The following is a 23,812-nucleotide window of genomic DNA, read 5'->3' as shown; positions in this document are numbered from 1 at the left end:
TTTGATTATATTGGGGTGTCCAGAGAGGTCCCTGATGAGTCAAAGTGACTGACCAGAGAGCAGCGGGTTTAAGGGCTTTCCGCTTGTACTTCTATATTTCCCATCACACCGCACAAATTATAGACAAGATAAATTGTCTGTTTGTCAAATTACAGAGATTGACCAATCTGACTCAAAATTTAGGACAGTAATGCTGTAGACATGTTGTGGGCCGAGAGAAAAGAAGTGTGTTCAATGTTGAGAACTGTGAATCACTTTTTGTGTGTAAAAGTGTCATTTTAACACCAATATGAAAGACATGTTGAAAACTGAAAAGAGTAATGTGTTTGGCATATGAGACAGTGACTAATGCTTTGATAAACAGGAGGGAAATGTGATAAAATGTGAATATATTATTATATTTCTGTGATGTATTTTATCTGCATAATAGTGGTATTTTATCTGCATCATTAGTCTAAGAGAAGAACGAGTGTGTGACAAACTGCATTTGTTTGTGAAGGTATCATAAAGATGGGCCAAAGAATGTTGCCCCAGGGGGGAGTTGCACCCCTCCTTGCAGGCTTTATCTCTACGGAAAAACACCAAGTGCCTTGATGTGAGGCTGACCAATGAGAAATGTGACCCGCCTATTCCAGAATATCTAATAAAACCAACCAGCATGGGAAAAAACAGGGTGAGACGCAGGAGGATCACGCAGGCTGCTTACCACAGCTTGCGTGATCAGTCCCCGCGTTTTCTCCCATGCATGCCACACAAATGTCTGATATTTCTGTGTCGTTTCATATTCTAAGTTGAATGGTGTTCTCTATGTGTTAAGGAATAGCATCGGTGTATGTCTAATTCCATGACAGTCTAAAACAGGACTAAAAAAGGACTAAAGCAGGACTAAAGTAGGCCTAAAATAGGCCTAAAGCAGGACTAAAGCAGGTCTAAAGTAGGCCTAAAACAGGTCTAAAGCAGGTCTAAAGCGGGACTAAAGCAGGTCTAAAGTAGGTCTAAAACAGGACTAAAGCAGGACTAAAACAGGACTAAAGCAGGACTAAAGCAGGTCCAAAGCAAGTCTAAAGCAGGTCTAAATCAGGACTAAAACAATGCATTTTCACAGAGAAATTATCTTATGGAATTGACCCCGGTCCACCTTTCAAAACTGGACCTGTAGGAAAATCCGCACATCAGATGTCTGACCTACCGGGCCTTTCAATCCAACAAGAAACCCGGAAAACACGCTGTTTCCAGTGCCACGGCGCGTACAGTTCCTCGTTAATAAGCAGACTTACAAACACGTGGAGCCGTTACAAGTTACATTTTCAATGAAGCTGTTATTTACTGTTTCTGCAGCATCACACGTTTGGAGTGTTTCAGATGAACCAGGGCTCTCTGGCGGTGGAGCTGCCGCAAAGCAGCACAGAGTGATGCGGTTGCACAGAGTGATGTGGTTGCACAGAGTGATGCGGTTGCACAGAGTGATGTGGTTGCACAGAGTGATGCGGTTGCACAGAGTGATGCGGTTGCGCCTCGGTGCATTACAGAAGCGGTGCAAAAACAATAATTGTACATATTTTTAATCATTGCTTCAGGGTCCGGGTTTGGCCCGCGGGCCGCCTATTGGAAACCCCTGCTTTAGAGATTAGGAGATAGGAGAAGAGATAGTGGCATCATCAGTCAGCACCTCCAACATACGACACTATAGGCCCTGATGAAAACGTCTGCACACGCTGCTTTCATGTCGGGTTCTTACAAAGCTATAATGGATTTTATTTTCTGAAAAAAACAAGTGCACTATTTAACTACGCTCACCAGATTGTAGGGACATTTGATTTTTGAAAGGGTACTGCCAAATTAACTTACTGTTTTGAATGTTTCCAAATTACTATGCAAATAGGATGAAGTTAATTATTATCAGCTCATAATAGGACCATAATTAGAATAGGTTTGGGCGTCTATGCTAGCGTTGTCAAGTATCAAAAATCAGACATGAATCAATACTAAATTTTGATACAGTTTTAGAATGATCTTGAGCTTGAGATTTTGGATGAAATGATACAAATATGCTGGACTACATGTTTAGGACCATGTCTCTATGTCTTGTGCTTCCTATCTTTATCTTCTGAGTCATGTTCTCTGCATTGTTCTGTTTTGTTTTATTATAAAAAATAAAAAAAAACTCAACATTTTCATTATTTGCATGAATAATCCATTTGGCATACAACAATGACCAAAGAAACATAACTTTATTGTGTTCTGTTTCGCTTCAAACCCAGGCATAAAATCAAGAAGAACAAAACCGCTAATATCAAAGAACTCCTTGACACACCGTTTGGTTTTTCAAAGAGTTGAACCACTGACTTCTCATAAAGGTTAAAAAAAACACTTCTGGCTCTTATTTGATTCCAGCTCTCTGTCTCCTGCTGGCCCACATGTGTTTTGCACAAGCAGTGGCTGTGATGCTGATACAGTTGATGCAACAGCAATTAACACAGACGTGCATTAAGTCAACAAGTCTAGAGAGTGTTTGTTTGTAATCAAATAAACAGCAAGTCACTGTAAAACCGTTATTTTTAAATCATGAACGTCCAGATTTTTTAATTAGTTGATGGATGTGATCATTCAGGTCACAATATAATCATAAGAACTAACTAAATATATAAAAGTGATATTTATAGAAGTATGCATTCACTTTATGTCAAGGTTAGACAACTGAAATAGAAGAAAATCATGTATTTCAGTGTTATTTGGTGTCAATAGCTGTCAATATTACAATTTGCAAATGATTAAAGTCTAAAAGATTGGTGGTAAAATGTCGCCCACAGACAATAAGTCATAATAGGTCAAAAATATCCATTGTGTGCACTCATTGATAAGCTGGTCTTGCTACATCTCGTACACCAAGACAGTGAGTGACTGTTTTTCTTTTTTTATCACGTCTTTTCAAGTCAGGCATCAACATTCCCCTGCGTGCCCGTCTTCGTTCTGCTGAGCTCATGTTGCTTGGTTGAAAATAGTTCCACTCCACCAGCATCGTCAATGTCAGTCTGAGCCACCAATCAAACTCAAGACATAAGGCAGTTTTCCAGCATCAACTGTGTCGACGATGGAGGAGACTGTCTCTTCTAACCCAGTTTTTTTTTACATTCACACTACAATATGAGCTGCAAGGATGCGGTGTCCATCAACATGTCAGGTATTTGTGAATAACAGCTGTCAACGGGATTTCATGTTTATGCAATGGAAATAAGGTTTTATCAAACTATCAAAGTTGTCTTGAAATAAGCCAATGAAATATACAAAGGTGGGTAGAGCAGCAAAAAGAGTACTGTTACTTCAAAATAATACTACCAAAGTAGGAGTGTCCAAGAAATGATTCAAATAAACGTAAAAAAATATTACTCGTGTGAAAGCCTCACTGTCTGGTCATTTGATTACTTCTCTCTGTGTATTTTTGTTTGCTCAAAACTCTAAATCTTTAAGCAAAATATAATCACAAAAGTGCTTTTAAAAAAAAAAAAAAAAACTCAAACATGAAAAAATAATATTTTTTTCTGTCCTGTTCACATTTTTAATGGAGTAGAAAGTACAGATGCCGGCTCTCAAATGTATTGAAGTAAAAGTATTTAATGTAACTTTAATAAAATACCTAAAATGTATAGTTCAAAACAGTACTTCATTACTTCCCACCAATGTAATAGGCTTCCTTACAGTGGAAGGAGAAACCAACACTTTTAGTACTGTTATATATACATGAACAAATCCAGTTGTGTTTAATAGTGTTGGTTTACCTCAACAACTATGGGATGTGCTTTACTGGTGCATAAGATCTACAAACTGCATTCAGAAGCAATCCAATACAAGGATTTGGTCAATAAAAGCTACTTTACTGTATTAATATAATAATAATAATAATAATAATAATAATAATAATAATAATAATAATAATAATAATAATAATAATAATAATGATAATAACTTTTATTTATATAGCGCTTTTCAGTGACCCAAAGACGCTGAACATAATAAAAAAGGGGGGGGTATTTACAGACAGGGGGGGACAACACGTACAATACACATTAATATACAGATAAAATGAACAAGACAGAAGAAGTAGAGAGAAAAAGATGGGGATGTAACAGGGGGTAGAAGAGTAGGTAATGGGGTAGAGGAGGCTAGGGGTAGGGGAGGTCATAGGCTTGGGTATTCAATAGCTGCGATGGTCATTCCAGTCAAGGGACGCAGACAGCAGCAATTCCATTAGAAAAATAAACTAATCATTAAGAGTGTGGTCGTGGGAGGCAGTTGATTTACTATGGCAACGAGGGAAACGCCCACACAAAATAAGTCATTTCTGTGCTACAACATTTTGCAAGAAAATGTCTGTAGTAATAGAATAAGATAAATTGTACTATTCAGAAATTGTATCATTTCAGTTATTATATTCCTGAAAGACGGGCAATTTCTGAATAAGAAAAGACTCTATCCCATATCTTACCTGGATTTTCCACATTCTGACCAAACCATCACTGTATACAGACCCAGTAACCACGCCCAAAACTTTGACTGAACAGTGAAGTGACTCCTTTTTGGCTCTGCACTGTTGTTTATCTGAACCTACTTTAAGGTTCAGTGCAGTCCTGTATACCTCCCGCCTCACTCTGCGCTCCTATCATCCATCTCTCTGTTCCTCTGCCGTGGCCAATCCACTCTTCGATGCCTCTGCGCCCGCCTGGTTAGTGCCCTTGAGAGCCCCGCAGATACCTCACGTCGGACGGATTCCGCTCCTCCTGCCAGCGTGGACAAGCTTAATACGGTTTACTTTAGATCTAAGAGAGCGTCCTTTCTCATCTCAAAAACACACACACGAATCCTCCCAGTCTCAATATTTCCACCTTCTTTCCATTTCTTTTGAGCCCGGATTTTCCTCAATTGCCTGTGACTCTTTCATGCACTGCGCCAAACGGAGTCATCGGCCCCGCCAGGGAGTGCACTGGAGGTTGAATTCATCATATTATTGACAGTGTAAGTTCGACAGGTGTGGGAAAGGTTACAACAGCATGAATCAGATTCACAATCCGTCATCTTTGTCGCAAGAGCATCAATTATGGAAGACACGGGGAGAGAATGAAATTTGACATTTGGAGAGGTAGAAGCTTCTGTTCCAGTACATATGTTTTCTGGGTTAATGAAATTGGCGGGATGCTTGAGTGAATCTGGGAACGGTCTGTTTTCTTCAAAGAAATCTACTTACATTCAAACATACAAGTAGTATTAAACTGCATTTCTCCTGCTCTAAAGCATAAATCTTTGAAGGTGCACTCTGTTTTCTGATTGTCTGTTTTCTGATTGTCTCCATTGAGTTGTTTTTGCTTTGCCTTTTTTATTGCTCTAAAATATCTTTGACAACGTGCATTTTGACAGTGAGCATAGTTGTCTTTCCACAGATCTGACCTGTAACTTGGCCTCGAGGCATCGCCTGCTTGTTTCCATGGAGATAGACAAGTTTAAGATAAGATAAGATAACCTTTGATATAATGCCTTAAAGTGAAACATTCCAGGCAAAGTAATAGCATCCTGAGGCAGTCAGTAACAAAGTAAATGTACTTAAATGCATATAAATTACACATTTATTGATTATACCTTTATTTGGTGAAATTGTCAGATACATGTGTCTGTTGTGGTAACTTGTCTCTGCCTTTTGGATTGAATGTCACTTATTGATCATTCTGTTTCAGAACTTAACTTCTTGTCATTTTCAACTTTTGTTATTCAATTTTTCTTGACAAACTTTAACTTGACAGATCTTCTGACCTCATCCTGATATGATATTGTTGTGATATTGTTGATGTTATGATGTTGTTAATTATTGTTCATCATCTTCTAGCATATTCGTTTGAGTCTCTCCAGGTTGAAAAAACGATGACAGTCTACAAAAAAAGTAATTAACATGAAAATTCTATACGTTTTATTATTTTTCAGTATTTTTCAGTACACTAACTGAGAGACGCTCAATCAAATTATTATTGAAGTAATGAAATGCAGTACTTTGACAGCCTCTGACAACATCTCTATGGAGACAAGCAGATGGTCGGACTCTGCAGCAGAAATGTTACATACTGTATAGTTCACTTTAAGGGTTGCATGAATCATCACATTGCTTTATTTGACTGATAAAACTTTGTTTGGGGGAATATTTCAGTGCATAGCGCCAGATAAAGTTCTATTTTTCATGTCAGTGTCACAGAGATCAAAATCTTGATGACACAGAGACTAGAATATTTGAATCAGCGCTGCAAAAAGGTCTCAACTCAGATACAGATTGTGTGAGGCCTTTCTGTATAAAGTTTGCATGAAGTCAAAGTAACTTGTTTGAGTACTTTAACCCAGTGCACAATCCAGTTAAAACGCAATGTCTAATCATCTAATCTCTTTGAAAATATTTTGTAAGTAATTTGGGGTCAGATGCAAACATCACTTTTTACCTTTTCCAATCAACAACAAAAACACATCTCTTTGTTTTCCTGCCTTAGTCAGAGAGCATCTCCACCTCTGTTTGTCAAAGCAGCGGTGGAACAAGAGGAATGACAAGGCTGAGTCACATCACTAACCTTTCATCATTGTATTATGGTGCGGGCCCCCCACACAAATTAACCCGGGACATCCAGCGGAAATGGTTACTACTCCCACCTGGGTTCACATGAGATTTTTCCTCTTAGATAGGTTAACTCAGGAAAAGTCCTGAGAGGAACCTCTCATGTTCAACCCTGAATGACACTCAAATGCACATTGTATAATGCCTTTCAGATGAAAAGAACCAAAAACCTCTCTCTTTCTTGCATGTTTCCTCAAAGGGTTGGGGCTGGAAAGAACGCTGTGATGTGGTTCCCTCTACATCACCACAAAAGGACTAGAAACAGGCATTACAAAATGGAAATGGAATGAGATGACAATTGTTTTTGGTGCAAAATCTAAGGAGTTTGAATGTTAGCTGTTCAAACAAAAGCAAATTGATATGTTTTCCGTAATGCCATTTTGTATTCCTTATGTGTTTAAGCTAAATTAGACTATAAAGTTGTTATAAGTGTGAGTTCCAATCCTGCAATGAAACATTAAAAAGATCATATAACATAGTCTGTGAGTTCTTGGTAGTGTACATACAGGCTTTGTGTGCAGACGCAGTGCTCAGCCACAGCTAAGGACCCATATCTCTTCTTGAGGAAGTACCTTGGTGTGCATATTTCAGGGTTGCCAATGCTACAAAGTATAAACAACATCGGTAATTAAAGCTAGCTAATTAAAGCTAGTGGAGGAAGTTGGCATTTAAATCTGTCTAACTACAGTACTTTCCAACTCTAACAAACCCTTTTGCACATCGCTAATACTCACATGCATGAGTTTGCAAGCATGGTCACAGCTTTATCCTTACGGCAATGTCAAGCAGGGTGGACCACCAATGCTCAGCCAAAATGCTCTCATCCTAAAACATTTTATAGCAATCCACACAGCTTGTGCAAAGTTTGTGATCAATAAATGGCTTCTCAATTAGATAGACAGCATATCATGGTCTAATTTCGCCACATAGTACTATTTTTACAATAGGGGGAATAACAAATTTGACTAATGTACAAAAGAAAGTTGGTGATGCAACTGTAAATGTCCCAGTACCAATATATTATAAAATAATATATTCGGATCAAAATAAGACATCTAATTATATAGGGTTTTATGCTCCGCAGAACAGGAAGTGTCCTGTTAGCATGCTAATGTTTGCTAGCTTTACTGTGACTACAAAACTTGCACTGGCCTCAGAGCTGTAAAAAGACAATAAAAACCTCTAACAAAAGACTTATGATCTTTCTTAACCTCACAAAGGCTCACAATTCAAACATAAATAACAAAAAATCAAAACCACAAGTCTCTTTCACTTTCTGTATATCACATTGCCAAGCCAAAAGCCAGAGTTGTTTAGAAATCTGTCATTCCCGTTCTGCAGAACTGTAGTTGCCGTTGGGTGAGAGACTGCATAGTCAAAGTTTGCTTGGACAAACTGGAGAGTGAATGAGCGCGTGACTGCAGTAAAGTTGCTGCTGGCATCTAGATTTTTCACAGTCTGCTTGTTATTCTGCCCGGGCCCGATGCACTCACGAACGAAAAAAGGGAAAACGCACAAAGCTGCATATGTTAGCAATAAAATATGTCACGGCCTAAATGGACATCTACCTTCTCGATTGGTAATGTGTACCATGTGTGAGTGGTGCAGAGAGCTGAGCAAACCCACGCAGTCCAATTATTGAACTGCAGATTTGAACAAGGCACCAACCCTGGAGCTATGGATTTACTCAGAAGACGTTGGTACATATATAAGCAGATGTTTTAATTTGTTAGCCTGAGTTAACTATATGATATGAAAGAAAATGCAGCTCGTCTTCTTAAGAGCAGTTTTATGGCTGGACAAATATTACATTTTTAAGAGTTAACAGTTGACCCCAAACTACAGCAGTGTCCAAACTTGTTTTCAAGGAAAGATCAATATTAAAACATAGACAAAGCAGAAGGCCACAGACTGGTCGTGGTCGGTCAATGCTGTAAAACATTCATGTGTTTTTAGCAGAGGTTTGTACAAGTCACGAAACCTTTCATCTTGGAGCTTAAATATCGTAGGATGTTTCTATCTTACACCAAAAGTTTGAGTCTGAGGTTATGATGGTGAAGGGTTTGTGAACTTGCAGGAAAAAAGCACTGCGTGTGGTAACTTTGGGAGTCTGAGGGCCAACAAAAATGGTCTGAGAGCTTTTGATGTAGTTTTGTCTTGCCTGGACTAGAGGGTTCCGAACATATTCAAACCCAAACTGTTATCCAGTGAGCGAGAAACCTTACATGCATTACCTACTCCCATCACAATAAAGTACCAATCCAAGCAGTCAACATGATCAATGGCAAACCAAAGGCAAGGTAAGTCTATTTGTAGAGCACATTTCATAAACAAGGCAATTCAAAGTGCTTCACACAGCAGGAAATATGCATTAAAATCACAAATAAATTACAGAAATACAATAAAATTAACTAAGTAAAAAATAAACATAATAAACACCTAGCCAAATCCAAATTTGTCGGACCACATTGGCAGGCATTCCAGACACTCTTTCCCATATTTATTTGTTTAGAATTGTAGAGAATTTCTCTAAAGAAAGACCTTTTAATTTGAATAAATTTAAAAGGTGCTATTTTTATGCAAAAATTTAAAGGTTTAGGGTACTACCTCAAAATAGTCCCAGATACATCTTTTAGTATTTAAAATGTCAAAAATAAAAAAAAATATTTAAGACATAAAAGAGAAGAGTGCAAAGAAAAATCCTTTCAGTCAAATGCACAGCTAAACAAAACAGTTTTTAGCTTACGAGCTTTTGAACATTGTCAGAGTAGAAGCCTGTCTCACATCTTCAGGAGGACTGTTCCAGATTTTAGCTGCATAAAACTGAAACGCAGATATAAGATAAGATAAGATAAGATATTCCTTTATTGTCCAACATGGGGAAATTTCATTGGTGCAACGCAGGTAGATACAGAGGTAGATACAGAAGAACAGATCACTTATAGGAAGTCTGAAAAACACTTTCAGTAGAAGATCTCCTATAAATAAATAAAAACTCCCATAGACAAATAAATAAATACCATTGCATGTGATCCCGACAGTAATTGCACATGAATATGTGTCACGACAGCACATATCCCATGTTTAGTCCTGACTCTGGCACCAGCAGGAGGCCGGTCCATGTTTAGTCCTGACTCTGGCACCAGCAGGAGGCCGGTCCATGTTTAGTCCTGACTCTGGCACCAGCAGGAGGCCGGTCCATGTTTAGTCCTGACTCTGGCACCAGCAGGAGGCCGGTCCATGTTTAGTCCTGACTCTGGCACCAGCAGGAGGCCGGTCCATGTTTAGTCCTGACTCTGGCACCAGCAGGAGGCCGGTCCATGTTTAGTCCTGACTCTGGCACCAGCAGGTCCCTGAGGTCCTCAGAGTCTGAGATGGTTCATATGGCACAAACATGTCAGAGATGTACTTTGGAGCTAGGCCATGGAGAGACTTGTACACAAGCAGAATAGAAAAAAAACAAACTCTTCTCACAAAATGTTTCCGTCAGAAAGGCCAAATGAACGCGGAGGCAGTGTATCCTGGTTTGCACATGTGCCCGTCCCCGTGTGGCACCAGGCCGAATCCCTGTCGAGCGAGCTGCCGTGTGGGGATTGACAGAACTATTAGACGGCTGCCAGGCATGTAGGACGCAACAAGGTTACCTCCACCGCGCCACTGACGGAGCGCACTCATTACAGCTTCTCTGCACTAATTACTAAGGATTATTATGATCAATCAATATCAATCACTGCTACAACAACTCGTGGTCGGCGGAAGGTGTTGGGGATTGAGGGGCGGTGCGCGCTGAGGAAATGCGCAGGCACAGGCAGTCCGGAGGTCAGCGCTCGGGGCTCTCAGGGGAGGTAATAGGATCGCAGTCCAGTGGAACAGCAGCAGAAGTGATCAGCAGATTCACAGCCGCCTGTCGCTAACACAAACCTCAGGATCAGGCCATTTCTCTGGCTTTTACTGAGCGTGTCTGAAGACAGAGATACGGCTGGAGTTTGTCTTTTAGTGAGGTGTAATTACTCAAATGTGGCAGGTTTTGATGGATGGAGTGTGTATTTATAGATTATCAGTATGTGTACAATTTGTCAGAAACATATTTGGCCCCAAAGGGATTAATAATGTCTAATTTGTCTAATGTCTAATTTTTTAAGACTGTTAATTGATCGAAAGATAGGCTCAGTAGTGCTCCAACTTACAATTAGTTTAGTAGTTGAGTCAGTTGATTAGTTGACAATTATTTATCATATTACATATATTGAGGTTTTTTTAGACACATTTTACGAACACATAATGTTGAAACATGATGACTGAAGGATTCCAGATAGAGAATATCTTGTACATAAAGTGTAGTGTTGACATTTTGATTTAATAATGCTGCTTGATTTGACCAAAGACCTAGTATTAAACCATTCCAGTAGAAATAGAAAGAGAAAGATACAGCAATTTCCCCAAAACTGTGTGATTCCTTGTTTTGTCTTTATACAGAATAATGTCTGCCATCGCAAACAGCATTTTAAAACACAACATTCTATCTTTTGAATGAGCAAAGGTCTTCAAAATGTCTCCCATAACAGGAAGTTGAAATCTTTGAAAAGGGAAACCCAGGACATTCTTGCCATGAGTTACATCTGTAAGTTGCCAGGTCGCGGCATACATTACCATACATTTACTAAATATTTACAACACTTTTAAAAACATCTGCAATGAAAATATTCAGTAGGTCCAAAAAAAAGCAAACATAATAGCTTGAACCTTCTGGCAAACTGAAACAAAAACATTTGCTGCTGCAGCGACGGTTAATTTCAGAGCAATTAGCCAACCTAAGCTTTAAGAGTCCTTGAGCCAGTTTGAAAAAGTTCTCAGAATTACACGTATTGCGCCAAGAAGAAAAACCTGCTCGTTGGTGTAACTGTCCTGTTGTTGCTGTGGCATGTTTGAGCACATCTGAGGCAGCCAAAGGGAATTCTGGGACTTGTGGGAGCGCAGTAATGTGGGTGACAAATATATCACTAAATAAAAATGCTCTGCAAATGTAGTCCAGACGCTGAAGGTCAAAACGGCACTTTGGCACAAAACCGTGGCACTTTGCAACATATTGCTGTGTGTAGCAACAGTGATTACGGTTAACCAGTGTATATATCAATACTTCAAACTGTAATTATGCACTGCAGTGAAAGTATATGTTTACTTCATGGAGGATTTGGCAGGCGGTTGATGTATACTCGTGCCACAATATTGACCCAGTGTTTGCACAGCTGATGGAGGCACGATCATTACGTTTGGGGGGAAACACGCTTCTCGGAAAACTCAAAGAATAGAACATTTTGGGTTCTGAATTGTTGGGGGAATTCCAGACATGTTCGCCGCCGGTGGCTCAGCGTCTACAGAAACAGATTAGTGAAAATGGCAGGAGACGTACGAGGCGAAAAGCTCTGATGATTCAGGGGAATATTGTAGGGGAGTTGTGGCAGACTTTCTGTAATGGAGGGGTGAGGCAAGAGCATAAATATATATGTAAGGACAGAGGGCCACAAACCACAGGACAATGAAGTGAATCATTCTAAATATTGTAATTGACGTCAGACTCAGCCACCACACCTTTAATAAAGCTATGAACATTAATGTTTGGTCTATATCCCATCAACATATTTGTATTGTATTTGAGTTATGATGGCAGATTGTTTTTTACTGAGCAGTTGAAAGTAGTACTTTTGGTAGTTTGGGCCAAAACAGCAGGAAGGTAAAAAAAATAGGTCTGAGGGCCAAATTTGGCCCCAGAGCCATAGTTTGGACTACCCATGCATAGACATTGATCGTGTAAAGGTAAATACGAATTATTCAGACCTTCAGATTAAAGTCTGTTGTATCCTTAATGATAAAAGGGTTCAAACTAAAACAATATTTAAAAGCTATATACAGGATATCATCAACCTTTCAAAAAGTGTATTTTTTAACCTAATGCAAAGAATAAGGCATGCAAAGTAAAAGATTAAAAGAAAAAAAAACAGACAACGTTGCAGCCATGTAAAGTGTATTACGTTGAAATAGAGCCAACTATATACTTTATACTATATACTCTTCTACACATTCTTTCTGCTGTTGAAGGACACAGTCAGTCTTTCAGTATCAGGTAAATAACTTACATCAGACATGAATCTTTTAAAGCTCTCTCCTCACCATCCTGGACACATCTCTTCACAAAACCACTGAAATCCAATTTTGACATTGCACAAAAATGCTTTTTTCCTGTTTAAAGATTAAATTAAAGCTGTTCACTTTGCTTTTACCGTCTGAATCAAGCACATATTCCAGGTGATTCAGGCACTTAAGGGAATTTCTCCAGACAAGGTTTATCATCTCAGTTGGCCCAGCAACCCAGTATAACATCTGTTTAATGTTTAAGCTCAGTGCTCTTCGAAATTCAGAAAAGAATGAACCAAAAGAGTCAGAGAGAGGATTGAAAAGAAAAGAAAAGAAAAGAAAGAAAAGAAATATGCATCTTTTGTAAGTTCTAGACACCTTTACTTGCACCTAGCACCTTACATTTGGGAACCATGTGATACAGTGAACACTATTCCAAATTATACCACAGTTACAACACTGATGACTCTAAATTGAATTCAAACTTAAGGTGAAATTTGGGTGAAATATGCACTTGGTTAGCTAAAAAAAAAAGCGATTTTTTACGTACTGATTAATTTGACATTAACAGCCAGAAGAAGAAAAAAATCCCCAAAAATCTGACACTTTGGTTTATTTCTTTGGGGTGGAAAATTGAAGTTTAATAAACACATTTTTCTTCTAAAATGGTGATTTATATATTCACGATTACCGATAAGGGCTGAAACAAGTTATTTCCAACTAACCAATTATAGAAATCATTGTCAGCTAATTAACTAATCAAATGATCGTTATCTGGACCATACACTGACTCCAAAACATGCCACGAGCTGAGAGAAGACGTTTTACGCAGGAATCACACAAAAATCACACGGGAATTGTCTACATTTTTATTTTGGATGAAAACACAAACGGCTTCACTTCAGCTTTTTCTGACTAATCAATTACTACAATAATTGTTAGTTGCGGCCGTGTTATCCATTAACCTAATCATATTGACATCCCTACTCCACGGAGATGTTGATGCTTTGCCTGGAATGTGCCACAAGATAGCATTAAATGTACTTATCTCCATGGCGACAAGCAGATAATGCCACCAGGCCAAGTTAAGATCAAATCTGTGGAGAGATAATCCTACTCACAGTAAGAATACATGGTTTTTAATGTAGTTTTAGGCAATTAGTTCAATGAACGCTCGGTAGATTAGGTGTAATGCCACACTGCGGAACATTCCAGTCAATGCAAAAACATCTCCATGGAGACCAGAAGGTGGCGGCCCTGCTTTGTCCTGATTTAGGCTCAGATTAGACCTGCATGGTTCAAGTTTGATGTTTTCCTTGATTAAGTTGAAAATGTTTGTTTTTGTTGTTGGTCGATTTCAAAAGTGTGACTCAAAACATGACTAATTTTTTTCACGGGTAAACGAAAAGTATATGTCCGAAGTTATTAACTGTTGTGTCAAATACCAAAATACTTGCACTTAAGCTAAATTGGTGACTGGTTCGACCGCCTGAAGGCAAACTGCTGTCGCCTAAAGTTCGCATATGATTCTAATGTGCGCCGACTTAAGTCCACAGCACATACCAACTGCCACTCCAGATTTCATACTCTGTTAGTTCAACTGCTGACAGGGCCGCCATCTTTGTTTCCTAAGGGATCGTTGCCAGGCAGGTGAGATAACTACTTCTTGTCCCGGAGTGGTATTAAGCATCCATCTTGGTTTCCTCTGCAGTCTTGAAATCAGCACTTTTTCTTTCCGCTCTGTCGTGCAAATGTCTCGGAGTTAAGTTTGAATGAAATATATCACTTTTCCTCTCAATCATGTGGTCAAAATATCAGCTTAATTTGCATTCTCCAGAATTTCCCAGCAGCAAATGTACCCCAGCGACTAATCCACTTGCTGGTACATGTTTGTTCCCAGTCGCCTCGCTATAATAAGAATTCAAAGTCTTATCTGTCATTCTTGGCTTCTCTTATGGATTTTCTGCTTTGATCCTTGCCATCTGTGTCTCCTTCTCTTCATCTCAGTTACTTCCCCGAGTCAACATCATGCACAATTCATTCTGCAGCAGTGCGATCTATTGTGCGAGCGTTTCTGTGGCAGCTTTGCTATACGGCCTTACGCAAGCAAACTCTCGAGACTAAACAGTAGGTGCGAAAAGACTGTTGACCACCACATCTGATATTGACCAATAAAGCAAGAAAGGTAAGATTTCTGTAACAACAACAACAACAACAACAAATACACAAATGTAGCTAAAACTAACTGGCACTTAGTGTAAAACATGTAACGTACTTGAACATCTGTGCGTGCTAAAGCTTTGAAACAAAAGTCTGAAACCTAAAACATTGCAGTGGTACAACTGGGTCACATTACTAATGGTCCAATGCATCACTATAATGCCAACAGCAGCATCTTGTGTAGAAAGCATGTCATATGGAATAGGGCAGTGTTCTTTTGTGCTTACGTAAAAATGTGCAATAGCAGTCATTTGTATTATGCTTATTCACATGGCCAGGACACACATTCATGCAGTGTAATAAAGGCAGTAGAAAGGCTTCACACTTGCACAGGGAGCACACCACATCAAAATTCAAACCTGACAGTAACTGGAGGAAACCAGGAGAAAGCTGAGTGTAAACACCGCCTCATTTACATGTTTTTGGACAGTGACAGGAGCTCGAGATCCAAAAAAAGACACTAAAATCTCATAATTGTCTGAATGAATGCATACATTTACTACATTACAAGAAACGTACATCGCTATTTTGAAAAATTGTCCCCTTTTTCGTGACTATCTTCTACAGATATGATCAATTAAAATAATGTTGGATGTCGGATTAAGAAGGGAGGGAACAATATTTTGATTGCGGTAAAATAAATTTGGCTTTTGAAAACTGAAAACGTTTTTGCAAATGAACTCTTCATTACAAAGTACATTCCTGGTGTTTGTGAGCCAAAATCATCAGTTTATCAGATTAAACACAATTGCGTGTCGGTTGGCGATCAGAAGTTCTAATCTGGGTATTTTTTTGGAAATGATCAAGAACAGTATGATTTTAACATGTAATAGAAACAGAACACTGTTTTTTTATGCTAGAAACAGTCGAAACACTAATGCTGTGAATCTCTATGCAAAGGTCAAGCATTAAAATTAGATGGACGCACGAGACGACTCATCCACCACTTTCATTTGTGAAATCACCGAAGTAGAATAACTGTCTGCCAGCGCAAATGTTGATGAGAATTTAAGCGAACCATTACTTTAAGCGTGGCTAGTAATAGTTTCCCCTTATCTGCAGCGCAAATGGCTGTTTTTACTGCGTTTTGTACACTGACCACAGTCAATACAGCGCCACAGCTGAGTGGTCCCGGGCTCATTGCCGTGAATCAACAACACTGCATAACCGATGAGACTTGGGGGGGGGAATAGCAGTGAAAAAAACCGCATCGGATCTATAACGGTGGCTGGCGCTGCATGCAGAACTAACTGTGCTCCATCACCTGTCGTTCTGGTTTAGTTTAAGAGAACACAAACCTCGGCTGGGGCTCTCCTCGCGCCGCTCTGTCACATCAGCATTTCTCACTCTCCTCTTCCTCCACAATTAATCCAAACTCTGCTCCCGCTGCTTCCACTATAGCCGCCTTTTGACTGAGAATGTGCGAGAGGGCTTCATTTGCACCAAAATACAATAGTGGAGGCAGTCGTCAGCTATTTGGGGAGTTTGCTAAAGTAACATTGAACAACTTATTATAATTAACATGATCCACGTGGAAACAGAGCGCAAACAATCAGAATGTATTGATTTATTGCAGCTTATACATGCATCAAAGCTAAGAATAAACTGTCTGGGGCTAGTGAAAGTAAGTAAAAGTACAGTTAAATGTTTAGGTATCTGCAGTTTAACTTATTTCAATAGATTGAGAGCTGATATGTGTTTTCTTTTCATATGCATAATATTCACTAGAACATTTGGGAAATAGATTTGAATTGGTACTATTGACATTTAACACATTAACAATCCTCATCTGTGGGAAATACTTTTACTTTTAATCGTGAAGTACATTTTTGGTAGATAGATAACAGGTACTTCAAAACCTTTCGATTTTTACTTAAGTAGAATATAGTCTAGTTTAGTACATGGGCTAATTTGACTTATATTTTTATTTTTTTCGCTCCTGTATCTGTACTTTTACTTACATAACACAGCCGAGTACTTCTTCTACCACTGTCTGAGACTAAACACAAAATAGAACCAGGACAAACCAGGACCAGAAGAGGATCAAACCAAATACATCACAGTATAAGTCAGTACTCCCAATGACCTAATTTCCTTGTTGTGTACTTATGATTCAGTACCAACAATCGATTGCGAAACAGTGGACTCAAACTGCCACATTACAACATATTACAACTGTAGAAGAAACACCATTTATTTCCACATATTTGAACATGACAGTCTTGCACTAATGATACTTCCTGTTCAACTTAAATTATCTTTTCCCAACTTTTCTGACTCCTGTTCCTCTTACTTGACTGCAGTCCTTTTCCTACTTATGCAATGTTCAGACAGTTACTCAAAAACTAACTAACTGAAAATAAAATGTATTCATAATTCAGATTGTAACCAGCAATCTTGTGTCATGAATGTGCTGCGATAAAAACCCAAGGCCGTTCAACAGTAAATCTGGTGACTGCAGAAGCCATTACAACTTCATAATTATCCTAGAACGCTTTGGCCTCAGCTAAATATTTAAATTATCTTCAGCGCTACATTCAACACTGGCAGTTTCCATGGTTACAGTAGGTTTTTAGAGTCGAAACAGGTGTTCAGACATGTTTTTCGTGGCATTATAAATTTAAATTGAACTTAAACGTAAGGATAAAGGAGCGTTACCAACTGCTTGGCGCTGATATTTTATCAGCACGGGGACTGCACTGGCACAGAGTGGTACAGAGTGGTACAGAAGTCACTCGTGTGCTTTTCCTCTGAGCGTGTACACCAGACTCCCCCATCATCATCAGCCAGGACACAAAAGAGTGGAGTCAACATAGGTCAACATAAAGCACATTGCATTCATTTAAATGTTCTTGACCTGCTTAAAGTGCCCACAAAGCTGCAGAGCGGTGATGGGTCAGTGCATGGAAACTGTTAATGTGAGTGACTTAGTTAGGTAATTGAACTGAAAAGAAAACTTGTTTTAGACTACGGAATATGTACAGTAAATTTAGAAAGGCTCTCTGAATTGCTTAAAATGAAAACATTAAAAGAATGATTAAAAATACACATGCGCATTAAAAAGCGTGCAAAGAGTGTGCAATTGTGAATGGACAACATATTTCCATTTGAAAAAATAAATACTGTATTTTCCGGACTATAAGTCGCACCTTTTTTCATAGTTTTGGCCGGGGTGCGACTTATACGTATATTTATACTTATATACTTATACTTAGACTCCGGAGCAACTTATATGTGATATTATTTGTTGTTTTCACACTTGCAACCTTATTTCATACTCTAGTGCAACTTAAATATGTTTTTTCTTCTCTATTATGCATTTTTTGGCTGGTGCGACTTATACTCCGGTGCGACTTATAGTCTGTAAAATACGGTAAATAAATAAATATATACTCTTGACTAGAGAACATACACGTTTGATTACAGTTACTTAACCGATCCTTAATCATTAATTGCCTAACTTAAACCCTTAACTCAACCTACTTCAACTTTACTCTTAACCATGTTGTTGATCTACTTATAAAGGATTTACTTCATGGGGACCCGATTTTTGCCCCCACAATGTGATGTAAATACCTGCCCATTCACCAGTTCGTCTGTTGAGTTTTGTGCAATCAGCTTCTATGCCTCTTGTGTATACGTATATCCGTGACTGGCTGTAACACCAAGGCTTTCAGTCCACTGGGTCAGCAACACTCATACTTAAGCTTCTGACGCAGTGATAGAAGTGAAGGATGCATGCCCCATTCTCAATTACACTGAGATTTTGCAGCACTTTATTTCAGCGAGCAGTTTCAGTAGGAGTTCTCTGCAAAATCTCTCGGAAAACCCAGAGAATCTGTTGATGCGAGTGTCAAAGAGCAGCACATAAAAGACTTGAATTCAGAAGAGCACAATAACACAGTCCAACTTGTCATTCAAAGTAGCTCAAATTATCCAGCGTTAAATTTCACATGCTACTGGCAACAACTGCAAAGAGACTCACTTTGAGCCAGTGTTGAATTTCATTTGAGGTTATTATCAGGGCAGAAGCGTCGCCGGCTCTGTAATCCTTGCGTGAATAATGAACCATATTTCCAAAGCAAGCATTTGCAGGGAGGAATCTGAAAACATGTTAGTCGCATTAAAAACAGAAAAAGTAAAGTACAGATGGAGAAGGCCACTTTGTGGTGAATTATCTGCAGCTGCAGAACGTAACACCCCCCTCATTTCACTGCATATTTAAGACTAGATGTACATCTAAAAGACAACTATAATTATAATCATTAAAGTAATATGATGACAATATATGACAAGCATTAGTGCGTAGTAGCCGTCCTCTTTCTTAACACACTGAAGTCCTCGTTTTACCTTGACAAAGATGACATTGACAGTGCAAATGCGATCTTGGCTGAGCTTAATTTATGGGATCATTGATCCAAGGCAAGAACTTTTTTAATTGCCTTAAAAATCACCAAGGCCATTCTTGGACTGTAAAACCATGACCTTCATTCATCTTCTAAATCCTGTTTGCGTTGGATCACAAAGGGCCTATCAGAGCTTCTCTAAAATGTATCAAAATAATCCTACCTGCAACTACCTCCTACTACCTCCTCGATGAGAGGCATCGCCACTAGAGCACAGGGTCCCTCACGATACGATACGATATGATACGATACATGATGCATGGCACATGAGACAATAATATAACTATTTTGCAATAAGGTTTAGTCAGCAGATTGTCCCAGCTACTTTGAGCCATGGGTCATTTACACCATGGACCATTTTAGATGTAAAGTACACTACAGACGGTTAGAAAAACATTTATTACAACAACCAAAACTAGAAGGAGGTTATTGAATCATCGGGCTCCTTGTTGAGGTACAGTCAAGGTACAAGTCTACAAAACAGTGGAAAAAATAATGATGAGAAATGTCCATGTTGCCTTGTCAAACCGAGTTAAGCCTTTGCAGCCGCTCGTCTATATGCCCGGACTTGAAAGAGCTCTCACACAAGACATCTCACACCTAGAGTGAGATCGCAAACTTGTCCTCGGGGCGGTACGGATCCCCTGACATCTACTTCCAACGTTTTCTGTGTCACATTAGGGAAATCAAAGAGGTGCTTGTGTGTTTTTCTCCAACTGGTGGGAGCAGCAGCAGCAGCAGCAGCAGGAGAAATATCCCAAAGCAGCAGTTTCCTGTTCGGGCAGGATCCCAGCTCGGAGGAGACGGGAAACACAACACCCAGCGTACCCGTGCACATGCATAGACTGAGAGCATGAGAGTGAGTCAGGCTGGAGAAGAGCCCTGACGGCCTTGTGGACTGCGGCTGAGTGAGTGGGAGGCCTGCCATATGCTACTTGTACCTAAGCGGATCTGTGAGCAGCGGTAGGTGAGAACAACAGCATTACAGCACAGAACAATCACCGATCCAGAGTCACTGACAGAAAGAGACTCTGAGGATGTAGACTATGTGATTGAACAATTTACTTCAGCAATTATGGCCAAAAATCTATTTGGTGGGGAGAAAAATCATGTTTTTGAAAGCAGGTGGTTGCGTACAGTAACAAGCGGATGTACAGGAAGTAGAAATGTCACGATTATTTGGTGAATTGATAATTGTAGGAATTAGAAAAAATAGATAAAGCTAAATAAAGTAATTTTACTTCCATCCGTAGTACAAAAATACACCTAAATGTAATGTGTTTTTTGTCTGGCTGGTTTTGTCACATGAACTTAACTGACCTTGCGAGTTAGGTTTCATAAAGCTGGTCACAAACTTGGAATAAATAATGTTAAACCAGCGTTTATTTTTCAGGCCGGACCATCAACATGACCATGCAACCAACTCGTGATCCCCACTGCAGTTTGAAGGGTCAAAAGGTGTTGAATAAGGTTTAATGTTGTTTATTTGAATAGCTTAATGTGTTATTGGCCCTATTTTTTTTTCACGGTTGAATAAAAAAAAGAAAAGTAAATACACTGTCATACTGTTTGAAATATTTATTCAGGAACCACTGTGTTAGACAATAATAATTAAAAAAATAAATGAAGATTTCACTGTTATTTGGTTGGGGTCTCGTTTAACAATCTTTAAATCCTGTTGTTTTTTTTCTCACAACAATCTATTTCAAAAACCTTTTCAGCTTTTGGTCATTGGAGTGGCTTGATAGGTTTGTGGGGCTTGAATTGTGACCAAAAAACAGCACATTTTTCAACAGCGCAATGTGCTTAAGTGTTTATAAATTGCAAACTACCGCTTGTCATCTTTTAATAACTACAAGCTAACTTTTGAAAGCCCATAAATAAAGTCCGGCGCATCTAACATACAATACGTTGCCCTAAAGTGTGTCCTAATTGACTCGTCTGTCACGGAGAAGAGGCAAAGCACTCTCATTATTTTTAACCACTGACGCTCAAAGGGAAGCAGGGAATTGCCTTTTGAGAATATGCGGCATTCATGTCCGTCTTCGTAAGAGCTGGCGTTAGCATATTATGGAAAGATTACCTCAATTACTCCCACTTGGCAGAGAGAATAGAGTTACGGGAGGTCTGTTTGGCAGGCCCTGGTTAAGGTCACGCCACGCTCAGATTGACTGGCCGTTTGAGAACCATCTTGGCCTTATCGGTCACTCCAGAGGGGATTCAGGGCTCCACTTTCTCAACTCAAAGACGTCAGCCGAAGGACAAACAAAAAAAAGTTCTTCGCAACTTATCCCGAGATGACCAGGCAAAGCCCCACTGTGGATGAATAGCAATTGGCGTTTTAAATATGCACACTCACAAGCAATTTCAGCGTGTAGTCCGGCTCTTTGTCACCATGCATTTCATTTAGACCGAATGTTAAGTATCTAAAACAGAGCTCGAGCCACAAGATAAAACGAGCCCAATATTGCTCACACATGTATATTTTTGAGAGCTCAGTATTTATCATACAGCAGAATAAGGTTATGTAGAATAAGACATTAATAAGGGCAGATTAAGTACTAATAAGGAACTAATTTACCACTCACTAGTATGTAAGCATCTAGTTATATGTTAATATGTGTACCCTAAAATAAAGTGTTACCTTTTTTTTTTAAATGTAGTACAATATCAAATAAGTGATATGATAAATTATAGATATTAAAGTGCATCTGACAGGTTGGACGACTCATTGAACTAAAATGCAAGATAAAAATATTTAGAATTTAGCTAAAAATTATGAAAATGTGATCACAGAATAGCACACGTTTTACATTACGTTATGATTTCACTTCCTGTTTGTGATTGATGACATCACACTAGGAAATTACCCCAAAAAACATCTAATTATACGAGAGCACCTTTTATTTGTTGAATAATGTTTAGAGAGTCAAAAAAGTTGTTTCTTTTTGTAATGTATGAATAGTTTTTTTACTGGAATGAGTGTCCCTAGTGTGACGTTACTTCCTATCATTTTCTACAGATTTTTCTACGTTTGCTCCACAAATACCTACTCGATTGGTGTAAAACTATAATGTATATGTACAGCAGGTATAAATACACCAAATAAATACATATAAATACACCAAATAAATACACCAAATAAATAAACTACAAAAAATAAATAAATAAATAAAATAAATAAAATACAAATAAATAAAATACCAAATAAAATAAATAAAATACCAAATAAATAAATTACACACAACTACTGAGGGTTCAAAATTGACTTGAACGTGCATCAAACCACCAACCATTTGATTATAGCTCATCTATAACTCATTATAACTCATCTATAACTCATCTATAACACATCTATAACTTATCTACAACTAATCTAACACATCTATAACATCTATAACTCATCTATAACACATCTATAACTCATCTATAACTCATCTATAACTCATCTATAACACATCTATAACCCATCTATAACACATCTACATCTCATCTATAAGTCATCTATAACTCATCTATAACTCATCTACAACACATCTACAACTCTATAACTCATCTATAACTAATCTATAACACATCTACAACACATCAATAACACATCTACAACTCATCTATAACTCATCTATAACACATCTACAACACATCTATAACACATCTACAACTCATCTATAACTCATCTATAACACATCTACAACACATCTATAACACATCTACAACTCATCTATAACTCATCTATAACTCATCTACAACACATCTACAACACATCTACAACTCATCTCTAGCTCATCTATAACTCATCCATAACTCATCTATAACTCATCTATAACACATCTATAACTCATCTATAACACATCTATAACACATCTATAACACATCTATAACACATCTATAACACATCTATAACTCATCTATAACAAATCCATAACTCATCTATAACACATCCATAACTCATCTTTAACTCATCTATAATTCATCTAAAACACATCTATAACACATCTATAGCTCATCTATAACACATCCATAACTCATCTATAACTCATCTACAACACATTTATAACACATCTATAACTCATCACCAACTTAAACAAAAACAGGTAAAAATGTGAACGGATCCTAAAACTAGCAGAGTCATTTGTGAGCTCGTGACGTTCCTGACATCGCCTTCAGTCTCATCCGGACGCACCCGCCTTGAACACGGTTGGATGTGACAAACAGGTGTGCAGCTGTTTCTCTATAGCTCACGGACAAACGCTGCGCACGGGAAACCAATTGTGCGCCGCGTGTCGGGTGATTTATCATCAAAAAGGGCTAGAGTGTCTCTGAGTTTCAAACATCTCAGTCTGCTTGTCCGTCTGTCCATCTCCTCCTCCTCACTGCTCTAACTCACTTTTATACACATCAGACTGCATAATGC

General features: G+C 38.6%; 1 protein-coding gene across 2 annotated transcripts in view; it reads right to left on the bottom strand.

Annotated features, from left to right (window-relative positions):
* btbd11b (BTB (POZ) domain containing 11b) overlaps positions 1 to 23,812 on the bottom strand; it is a 107,875-nt gene that overhangs the window by 82,130 nt on the left and 1,933 nt on the right. The window lies entirely within an intron of this gene.

This window comes from Eucyclogobius newberryi, unplaced genomic scaffold (assembly GCF_026437365.1).
Source record: "Eucyclogobius newberryi isolate DKJ021-1_F unplaced genomic scaffold, fEucNew1.0.hap1 SCAF_7, whole genome shotgun sequence".
NCBI lineage: Eukaryota > Metazoa > Chordata > Actinopteri > Gobiiformes > Gobiidae > Eucyclogobius > Eucyclogobius newberryi.
The sequence above is the reverse complement of the archived record's forward strand: the minus strand, read 5'-3'. Positions and strand labels throughout refer to the sequence as shown.